General features: G+C 44.4%; 1 protein-coding gene across 2 annotated transcripts in view; it reads right to left on the reverse strand.

Moving 5' to 3' along the window:
- atp6v1c1a (ATPase H+ transporting V1 subunit C1a) overlaps nucleotides 1–4339 on the reverse strand; it is a 66235-nt gene extending 61896 nt beyond the window's left edge. Inside the window, exon 1 of one of the 2 annotated variants that reach the window (XM_041190259.1) lies at nucleotides 4114–4339. The gene's annotated coding sequence lies outside the window, so the exon portion shown is untranslated. The remainder of the gene's footprint in view (nucleotides 1–4113) is intronic. The other variant, XM_041190258.1, reaches the window with a different exon arrangement.
- Between the last annotated feature and the right edge of the window lie 6116 nt (nucleotides 4340–10455).

A 10455-nucleotide genomic window follows, 5' to 3' on the forward strand; every position in this document is an offset into this window, starting at 1 on the left:
ACTGACTGCCCTGCAGTTGCTGGGTTTATCCTCACACCCTTTTTTGAACAAGGGTGTAACATTTTTGCAAATCCCCTTTTGGTCAATTGGCTGACAACTGAGCCAAATGTCCCAGTGGAAGTTTTCTTTGTGCTAAATATTTTGTGGATGAATACGCTGTTATCTGGAAGCTAACTACAATCACGATTTTGTGAAATGACTGAACTTTGCATTGCAGAGCTATCCAAGTTCAATCACCTACACTCGAACCCTACTGCATTCCTGAGTGTTTCGCAGTATAGCTTATCAGAATTGCTTCATTTAAATTCTTTTGAGCAAAAGTGTTGAATTAACAGTCTTGACCTAACACCAAATGTACAATTGCAGATGACCTGCTCCCAGGCCTCTGATGATGCCTTTCAGGAAAACATTCTTTTATTCATTCATGGGAAGTGGGCGTCACTCATTGGGCCAGCATTTATTAACCATCCCTAATTGTTCTCGAGAAGGTGGTGGTGAGCTGCCTTCTTGAACCGCTGCAATCCATGTGGTGTAGGTACACCCACAGTGCTGTTAGGGAGGAAGTTCCAGGATCTTGACCCAGCGACAGTAAAGCAACAGCGGGCGATATATTTCCAAGTCAGGGTGGTGTGTGGTTTGGAGGCGAACTTGCAGGTGGTGTTCCCAAACATCTGCTGCCCTTGTCCTTCTAGATGGTAGCAGTCATGGGTTTGGAAGGTGCTGTCTAAGGAGGCTTGGTGAGTTCCTTCAGTACATTTTGTAGATGGTACACACTGCTGCCACTGCGTCAGTGCTGGTGGGAGTGAACGTTTGTGCATGAGGTGTCAATCAAGCAGGCTGCTTTGTCCTGGATGGTGTCAAGTTTCTTCAGTGTTGTTGGAGCTGCACTCATCCAGGCAAGTGGAGGGTAATCCATCACACTTCTGACTTGGGCCCTGTAGATGGCACACAGGCTTTGAGGAGTCAGGAGGTGAGTTACTTGTCACAAGATTCCTAGCCTCTGACCTGCTCTTGTAGCCACTGTATTTATATGGCTAGTCCAGTTCAGTTTCTGGTCAATGGTAACCCCTATTGAGAGTGGGGGATTCAGTGATAGTAATGCCATTGAATGCCAAGGGGCAATGGTTAGATTCTCTCTTGTTGGAGATGGTCATTGCCTGGCACTCGTGTGGCACAAATGTTACTTGCCACTTGTCAGCCCAAGTCCGGATATTGTCCAGATCTTGCTGCATTTGGACATGAAAATTCTACTGGTGCCAACCACTCTATCCATAATAAATACAACTAGAATTCGTTAAAGCAAGTTTTTTGAAAAGATGGTGAACTGCATTAAAGAAATGCAGATGAAACATGCAAGGATTTTCAGAAGTCATTCAATAAGGTGGCTCACAAAGGGTTTGAAACATATTATTAGATAGGAATACATAGAACATACAGCACACTCGGTCACTCGGCCCAACCAGTTCATGCCAATGTTTGTGCTCCACTCGAGCCTCCTCCAGTCTTTCTTTACATAACTTTATCAACATAACCCCCTCCCTCATTTGCTTATCTGGCCTCCTTTTAAATGTAAGAATACTATTCACCTTAACCACTCCGTGGTAGGGAGTTTCACATTCTCACCAATTTCTGAGTAAAGAACTATCTTCTGATTCCGAGTCTTAATAGCTATCTTATAATTTGATTTCTTAATAGCTACCTTATATCGATGGCCTCCAGGTTTACTCTTCCCCACAAGTGGAAACATTATCTCTGCATCTATTCTATCAAAACCTTTCATAATTTTAAAGAACTCTGTTCGGTCACCCTTCAACCTTCTCTTTTCAAGCCCGTTTACCCTCTCCTGATTTGTAGACACTCCGCATTTCTGGTATAATTTTTGCAAATGTATTTTGCACCCTCACCGGTGCTTCCATTTCTTTTTATAATATGGTGACTAGAACTGTATCCAGTATACTCAATGTGGTCTAACCAAGATTTGTTACATGTTTAGCATAATTTTACTTTTCCATTCTATCCTTCTAGAAATAATCCATAGTGTTCAATTTGCTTTTATTCTGGCCTGGTTAACCTGTGTCACCACTTTCGTGACTTGCATATTTGTTCTCCCAAGTGATATGCACCCTTCTTATTTTTCTTCCCAAAATGCAAGATCTACTAATTTGCCAATTATGTGTTCACTCCGCAAGTTCAACATTTTCTTGTAATTTGTTTCAGTCTTCCTCAGTATTGACTAGCCACCCAATTTTAAGTCATCCACAAATTTAGAAATTGTGGTTTTAATTCCAAAGTCCAAATCATTAATATCAATTGTGAACAAGTGATCCTATCAGTGCTCAACACTTTTCAACCTCAGTCAGTCTGAGTAACCATCCTTTAATGTTACATTTTCCAACATTATACTCCATTTGCCCACTCACTTAACCTATGTATTTTTTTTTGCAGCCTCCTTATGTCCTCTTCACAACTTACTTTCCTACCTATCTTTGGGCGATCAGCAAATTTGGAAACCATTCCTTCAATTTCTTCATTGAAGTTATTTATATAAATTGTAAACAGTTGAGGTCTCAGCACTGATCCCTATGACACACCACTCGTTACATCCTACCAACCTGAAAAAGACCCATTTATGCCTACTCTCTGCTTCCTGTTAGCCAATCTTCTATCAATGCCAATATGTTACCCCCTATACCATGAGCTTTTATTTTTGCAATAACCTTTGATGTGGCACTTTGTCTCTAAGAAATGCAAAGGGTTAGGAGATATTCAGTTACAAAGCAGTTTGTTACAGGATATAATAATTGGCCTCAGCGAATAGTAGGAGAGCACTGTTTTTTCAATAATGGGGAAAATGGATACATCTTTTAATCACAGAATGGTTACAGGAATTTGGGATACTGTAGCATCATTATGTTGATTAGTAGTGATCATCACAACAGTCTTATTTTTTATACATCAGTTCATTATTAAGATTCATAATCTGACAATGAATCTAATAATTATTGCTTCATCTCATCACCAATCTTTCTGTATACTTCACCAATACGAAATGAATAGTCAATGTCAGTGTCTGAAATGGTGAGGAAACAAGTTCTATCCATACTTAAGTTGTTGAAATTTACAGTTAGTTAACTATTAAGAAATGTTAAGTTGAGTCCAAAAGTTTATACCAAGTACAAGTTTAGTGATTTGATTCATCTTACTGGCATCCTCTGTTTTGACAACAGACTTGCTGCACAGACCTGTGCTTCACAACTTAAGTTCTCTTTTGATTGAAAGCAACAAAAAAGGAATCTTTTCTGAATCAGTCAAGGTTAAAGGATTTCATGATGACAGCTTTACAACCAAGAAAGCAATATGATTATCAATAATCAGTAAGATGGCAGTATGTTCACATATACACAAACAGTACAAAATGTGTCCCTAATCAATACATTAACACCGTAAAAATGAAAGTTAGGTCCAAGTTAATTTCCTGGTAAGATTTGCTTTGCATATCGCTTAGTCACATTTCTGAGGAACCAGCACTTCTTAAAAAATCACTGATCATGTGAGCACCTCAGTCAGTCACAGCTCCCAGCAAATATACAATATTGCCACCACATTGCAAGCTCAGTGTGTTGCATGCACACGCGCCGTGCGGTTCCTACAAAGCTCAACAACAGTGGAGCAGACATGCACCAACCTGGGTGCATTTAAGAAAACACCCAGTGCCCAACGATAGCAGCTGAACATTTTCCCAGCTTGAGGAGAGTGGACTATTTCGGTGATTGCTCAACTGACGCTTACACTTCCCCAAACCTTACACCCTCGACAAATTTAGGAAGGAGGACCTTTGCACACTGACAGCCTCAACGGGGCACCCAACTCCTTGGCAGGGGAGCGCTTCAATGGCAGTGAAGCGGACAGCCTCAGATTGCAGCCGGCCCCTCAACTAGGGAAAGGGGGAAGAGGATCGGTCAGTATCCAGCGGAGCCCGGGCCTTGTTCCTCCATCATTCTTCCCATTTAACTGACAACAACCACCTCCAAGACTAAACCCAATCATGACAACACAAGGCAGCCGCCACCTCTCATATGCCCCAGATTCGCGGGAAGACCCGCAGGAACGTACCGATTGAAAGGCCGGATTAAAAGGGAGACAGGGTTGCTCCGCTCCTGATTGCCGGTGCTCCTGTAACCGCTCCACCGCTTTCCTCCTCCTCACATCGCTCGAAAGACCGAGTCCCCGGGTCGGTCAGTCAGCTGAGCCTCACACGCCTGCGCAGTCTGAAGTCGGTCAGTCAATTGAGTCCTGTACGTCTGCGCAGTCCCGGGGTCGGTCGGTCAGCTGAGCCTCAGACGCCTGCGCAGTCTCAAGTTTGGTCGGTAAACTCTGGCTTTACGCGCCTGCCCACTCCCGGATCGTCGATCAGCGTAGACCCAGGCGCCTGCGCGGTGCCGGCTTCCGCTATCAGCGGCTTGTCTCCTGCGCATGCGCGACTCTAGGTCTTGTCTCTCCTGGGGTGTTTTTTGATTCAGATTGCGATGCAATACAGAGTCAGTGGTGATTGTAGTAATTTCTTAGCCACTCTTACTACCAGTGTGGATCTCTAGAAAAAATACATGCATTTAGAAGTAGGTCGTTGTTATAACCTACCTCTTGCTGAGGGGGAATATCCTCAACTGCTAAAGTTTTTCCACATTATGTTGACAGCAGCTTTCAAACATTTGGGGAAGTGCTTGGACTTTTTCTCAGTGGTCACCAACACAGATGACAGCCATTTGCAGTTTATCTGGACAGCCGGTGTTTGCAGAGGAAAATGAGAATAGACTTGTAGTATAAGGGTATCTGGCATAATAAGGGTTAATGTGGGATTGGGAAACCGAACTAACCACAGTGTAAAGACACACGTGACCCGAGAGGAGTGTCAGTTGTGGACTGGAGCAAGACCTGTGCTCATAGCTGGGCTATACCCTGTATATATGCACATAGTTATTGTGTTATCAATAAACACAATGTTCAACCTTACAAGAATCAGACCCTCTTTGTGAGACCTACTGAACGTACAACATGGCTATGGAGCTGTCCTATTCAAATTTCACATGTTCAGGATCGATCACTTGCTGTAGCTCAGTTACAATCTATAAAGTCCCACATCAGCTGGTTCCTGAATCAGTTTGATTAGGATTTGAGTTGCAGTCATGGTGGAGAGAAGGTAAAAGAGAAAGAAATTGCCCATCACATGGTATTCATGGTAAGGGATGTGGTGGCATAGTGGTGTTAGCATTGAACTAATATTCTGGAGATCCAGTGTAATGCTCTGGAGATTAGGGTTCGACTTCCACTATGGCAGATTATAAAATCTGAGTTCAATAAAAATCTGGAATTAAAAGTCTGATGATGACCACAAAACCCTTGTTGTAAAAGCCTATCTGGAAGGAAATCTTCTGTCCTTGTCTGGCCTACATGTGAATCCAGACCCACAGCAAATTGGTTGACTCTCAACTGCCCTCTGAACAAGGGCAATCAAGGATGGGTAATAAATGCTGGCTGAGCCAATGATGCCCACATCCCATGAGGAAATTTTTTTAAACTACCAGTAAGTCTTGCTGTAAATCTTACATTCTACATTGTTTAGGCCAGGAGAAGAACTAAATTAACATACACTGGCAGTGGATCTAAAACATACAAAATCACTTATGAAATGTGCAAAAAAAAATTTGGAATCAGAACTAAACAAAAATTGCAAACACTGCGAGCGCAGGACAACAGAAGCACAAACACCAGGAATGGCCCAGAAAATGCCACAACTAAACTATAAGATTAATAACCCCCAGGTTACATTTATATAGTGCCTTTAACATAATAAACATCTCATGATGCTTCACATGAGTATTATAAAACAAAATAAGACTCAGAGCCATGAGATATTAGGTCAGATGACAAAAGCTTAGTCAAAGAGGTAGGTTTTAAGGAGTGTCTTAAAGGAGAAAAGTGCGTGGAAGAGCTAGAAAGGTAAAAACAAAAAACTGCTGATGCTGGAAATCCAAAACAAAAATAGAAATACCTGGAAAAACTCAGCAGGTCTGGCAGCATCAGCGGAGAAGAACAAAGTTGACGTTTTGAGTCCTCATGACCCTTCAACAGAACTAAGTAGAAATGGGAAAGGGGTGAAATATAAGCTGGTTTGGTGGTGGGTAGGGGGGTGGATTGTTGGGACAAGAAAGCAGTGATAGGAGGAGATAACCAAAAGATGTCACAGACAAAAGAACAAAGAGATGTTGAAGGTGGTGATATTATCTAAAGGAATGCTAATTAGGAGTGGAGAGCAGGACAAGCAAGGTAGCTCTAGTGGGGGTGGGGTGAAATAACCGATGGGTGGAATACATTTAAAAATAATGGAAATAGTGGGAAAAGAAAAATCTATATCAATTATTGGAAAAAACAAAAGGGAGGGGGAAGAAACAAAGGGGGTGGGGATGGAGGAGGGAGCTTAAGATCTAAAGTTGTTGAACTAAATATTCAGTCCGGAAGGCTATAAAGTGCCTACGTTTTCGAACAGAGGCCCAAACAATCCCCATCCACCACTACTCTCCTCCGTCTGGCTGAACTTGTTCTCACACTGAACAATTTCTCCTTTAACTCCTCACTTCCTCCAAATAAAAGGTGTAGCTATGGGTACCCACATGGGCCCCAGCTATGCCTGTCTCATTATGGGGTATGTGGAACATTCCTTGTTCCAGTCCTACTCCGGCCCCCTTCCACAACTCTTTCTCCGGTACATCGATGATTACTTCGGTGCAGCTTCATGCCCTCGTCGGGACGTGGAAAAATTTATTAATTTTGCTTCCAATCTCCACCCCTCCATCACTTTCACATGGTCCATCTCTGACACTTCCCTTCCCTTTCTTGACCTCTCTGTCTCAATTTTTGGTGATAGACTGTCCGCCAATATCCATTACAAGCCTACCGACTCCCACAGCTACCTCGATTACAGCTCCTCACACCCCACTTCCTGTAAGGACTCCATCCCATTCTCTCAGTTCCTTCGCCTCCGTCGCATCTGTTCTGATGAAGCTACCTTCAAAAATAGTTCCTCTGACATGTCCTCCTTCTTCCTCAACCAAGGTTTTCCACCCACGGTAGTTGACAGGGCCCTCAACTGTGTCCGGCCCATCTCCCACGCGTCCGCCCTCACGCCTTCTCCTCCCTCCCAGAAACATGATAGGGTCCCCCTTGTCCTCACTTATCACCCCACCAGCCTCCGCATTCAAAGGATCATCCTCCACCATTTCCGCCAACTCCAGCATGACGCCACCAGCAAACACACTAAGGCGGCATTCCGTAGGGATCATGCCCTCCGTGACACCCTGGTCCACTCCTCCATCACCCCATACTCCTCAACCCCCATCTATGGCACCTCCCCACGCAAACGTAAAATATGCAACACCTGCCCCTTCACTTCCTCTCTCCTCACCATCCAAGGGCCCAAACACTCCTTTCAAGTGAAGCAGCACTTCACATGCATTTCCCCCAACATAGTCTACTGCATTCGTTGCTCCCAATGCGGTTTCCACTACATTGGAGAGACCAAACGCAGACTGGGTGACCACTTTGCAGAACACCTTCGGTCTGTCCACAAGCATTACCCAGACCTCCCTGTCGCTTGCCATTTTAACACTCCACCCTGCTCTCTTGCCCACATGTCTGTCCTTGGCTTGCTGCATTGATCCAGAGAAGCTCAACGCAAACTGGAGGAACAGCACCTCATCTTCCGACGGCACTTTACAGCCTTCCAGACTGAATATTGAGTTCAACAACTTTAGATCTTAAACTCCCTCCTCCATCCCCACCCCCTTTCTGTTTCTTCCCCCTCCCTTTTGTTTTTTCCAATAATTGATATAGATTTTTCTTTTCCAACCTATTTCCATTATTTTTAAATGTATTCCACCCATCGGTTATTTCACCCCACCCCCACTAGAGCTACCTTGCTTGTCCTGCTCTCTACTCTTAATTAGCATTCCTTTAGATAATATCACCACCTTCATCACCTCTTTGTTCTTCTGTCTGTGAAATCTTTTGGTTATCTCCTCCTATCACTGCTTTCTTGTCCCAACAACCCACTCCCCTTCTTCACCCCCCCCCCACCCCTAAACCAGCTTATATTTCACCCCTTTCCCATTTCTACTTAGTTCTGCTGAAGGGTCACGAGGACTCGAAACGTCAACTTTGCTCTTCTCCGCCGATGCTGCCAGACCTGCTGAGTTTTTCCAGGTATTTCTATTTTTGAGCTAGAAAGGTGTTGGGAGGGAATTCCAGAGCTTAGGGCCTAGTCTACTGTATGCACAGCAGCCAATGGTGGAACAATTAAAATTGGGTGCTCAAAAGACCAGAATTACAGCACTTTGGTGTCTCAGAGGGTTATGGGGTTGGAGGAGATTACAGAAATAGGGAGCGATTAGACCATGGAGGAATTTGAAAAGGATGAGAATTATAAAATCAAGGCCTTACTTGACTGGTAGGTCAGTAAGCAAAGGGATGACAGGGGAATAAGATTTGATGCTAGTTACGACACAGGCAGCAGAATTTTGGATGACCTCATGTTTACAGAGGATAGGATTTGGGAAGCGCTTTGGAAAAGTCAAGTCGAGAGGTAACAAAGGCATGAATGAGTATTTCAGCAGAAGATGAGCTGAGGCCAGCGCAAAGCTGGGCAATGTTGCAGAGATGGAAATAGGCAATTTTAGGGATTGCATGGGCATGTGGTCAGGAGCTCATCTCAGGGTCGAATATGACACCAAGGTAGTGAACAATCTGGTTTGGCTCTCACTGTTGCCAGGGAGAGGGATGGAGTCAGTAGTTAGGGAATGCAGTTTGGAGCGGGGACTGAAAACAGTGGCTTCAGCCTTCCCAGTATTTTATTGGAGGAAATTTTTGTTCATCCAGTAGTAGATGTCAGATAAGGAGTCTGATCATTTAACAACAGTGGAGGAGTTGAGAGAGGCGGCAGCGGCGTGTGGAGTCAGAGTACATGTGAAATCAATTAAAAATATGTAAGGAGAGGATGTTTAAGAAACATATACTTAAAATAAAAGCTTCTGTTGGAAACCCTATGGTAGAGATCAGCCCAAACCCCAAGGGCAGAATCCCAAGGGCGTCCGTCTTAATGTCACCGCATGTCATTATGATTCTCAGTTCGGCGGGACCGCAGCGGACACCGAACTGTCAAAGGCCTATTAAGACCATTTAAAAACTGATTAAAGTAGTTAACTGAGTTGCCCACCCAACCTTAAAGTTACTGGGCAGGCGAAGAGCCCAGACGGCCTTCGCATTTATCATGAAACCTCATTAACGGGCAGGATGAGGTTTCATGAAGGGTTTATAAATTAAATCAATTTTTAAATTAAAGTTCATTGACATGTCCCAGCTCATGTGACATTGTCACATGAGGGGACATGTCTTAAAAAATTTGTTTTCTTTATTAAAATTTTTTAAAATCACACTAATCTCTCTGAGGCAGCTCTGCGCCTCAAGGAGATTTCTGCTCTCTTCGACGCGCATGCGGGAAAGAGCGCAAGCCCTGATTCTCCCTCCTCCCCCCACCCGCACTGGGAGCGCTCAGTGCTTCCGGGTGCGCGTCACGCTGGACAGGCCTTAATTGGCCCACCCACGTAAAATGGTGGCACCCAGCCGATTGTGGGCAACGATCGGCTGCACGCTCACCCACACATGCTCCCGCCCAAACCGCACCCGCCCCCCTCCCCCGACAGGGAGAAAATTCTCTCCACAAACTTAATCTCATCCCCTCTCTTGAATCACTACTCATGATTCACTCCACACTCACCTGAAAATTCTCCCAACCCTTTCCCGTTTTTAATTCTGAACTGGACATGACTTTCCACTGTTAAACCCTGCACCTTCCTCCCCAAAGTTTTCAAACTTCAAGCCTGTTTCCTATCACTGAGCTTGGAAAAACTGAAAATACAAGATAACTGTTGTAAAGTGCATTGGGAGGTCCTGAGGTTTTGAAATGAGCTGCACCAATGCAAGTTATTCTCCCATGAAGCAATTTTTCCACATGTGAGGAAGATCAAAACTAGGGGCCATAAACATACAATAGTTACTAATAAACCCTATAAGGAATTCTGTTTAACCAGAGCAAGGTTTGAATGTCGAACTTACAGATGGGAGAGGATTTTCCCGTTGTCGGGTGTGCCCGGCAGGCAGACCTTGGGGCAGCTGCGAAATGGTTTGCAACCCGTGATCAGGCCCTGGCTGTGATTTCAGGCTGGCTGGCCAATTAATGGTCAGCCAGCATGAAACGCGTGCTGAGAGCCTCAGTGCTGCTGGGGTGGGGATGAGAGGAGCACGAGCGCTGAATATTGTGCATACGCAGGGGAGCATGCACTGAAAACTCCCTGGAGGCACAGAGCTGCCTCAGGGAACTGAAGGATTTCAAAATGAAAAACAAAG

Source organism: Carcharodon carcharias, chromosome 6, assembly GCF_017639515.1.
Source record: "Carcharodon carcharias isolate sCarCar2 chromosome 6, sCarCar2.pri, whole genome shotgun sequence".
NCBI lineage: Eukaryota > Metazoa > Chordata > Chondrichthyes > Lamniformes > Lamnidae > Carcharodon > Carcharodon carcharias.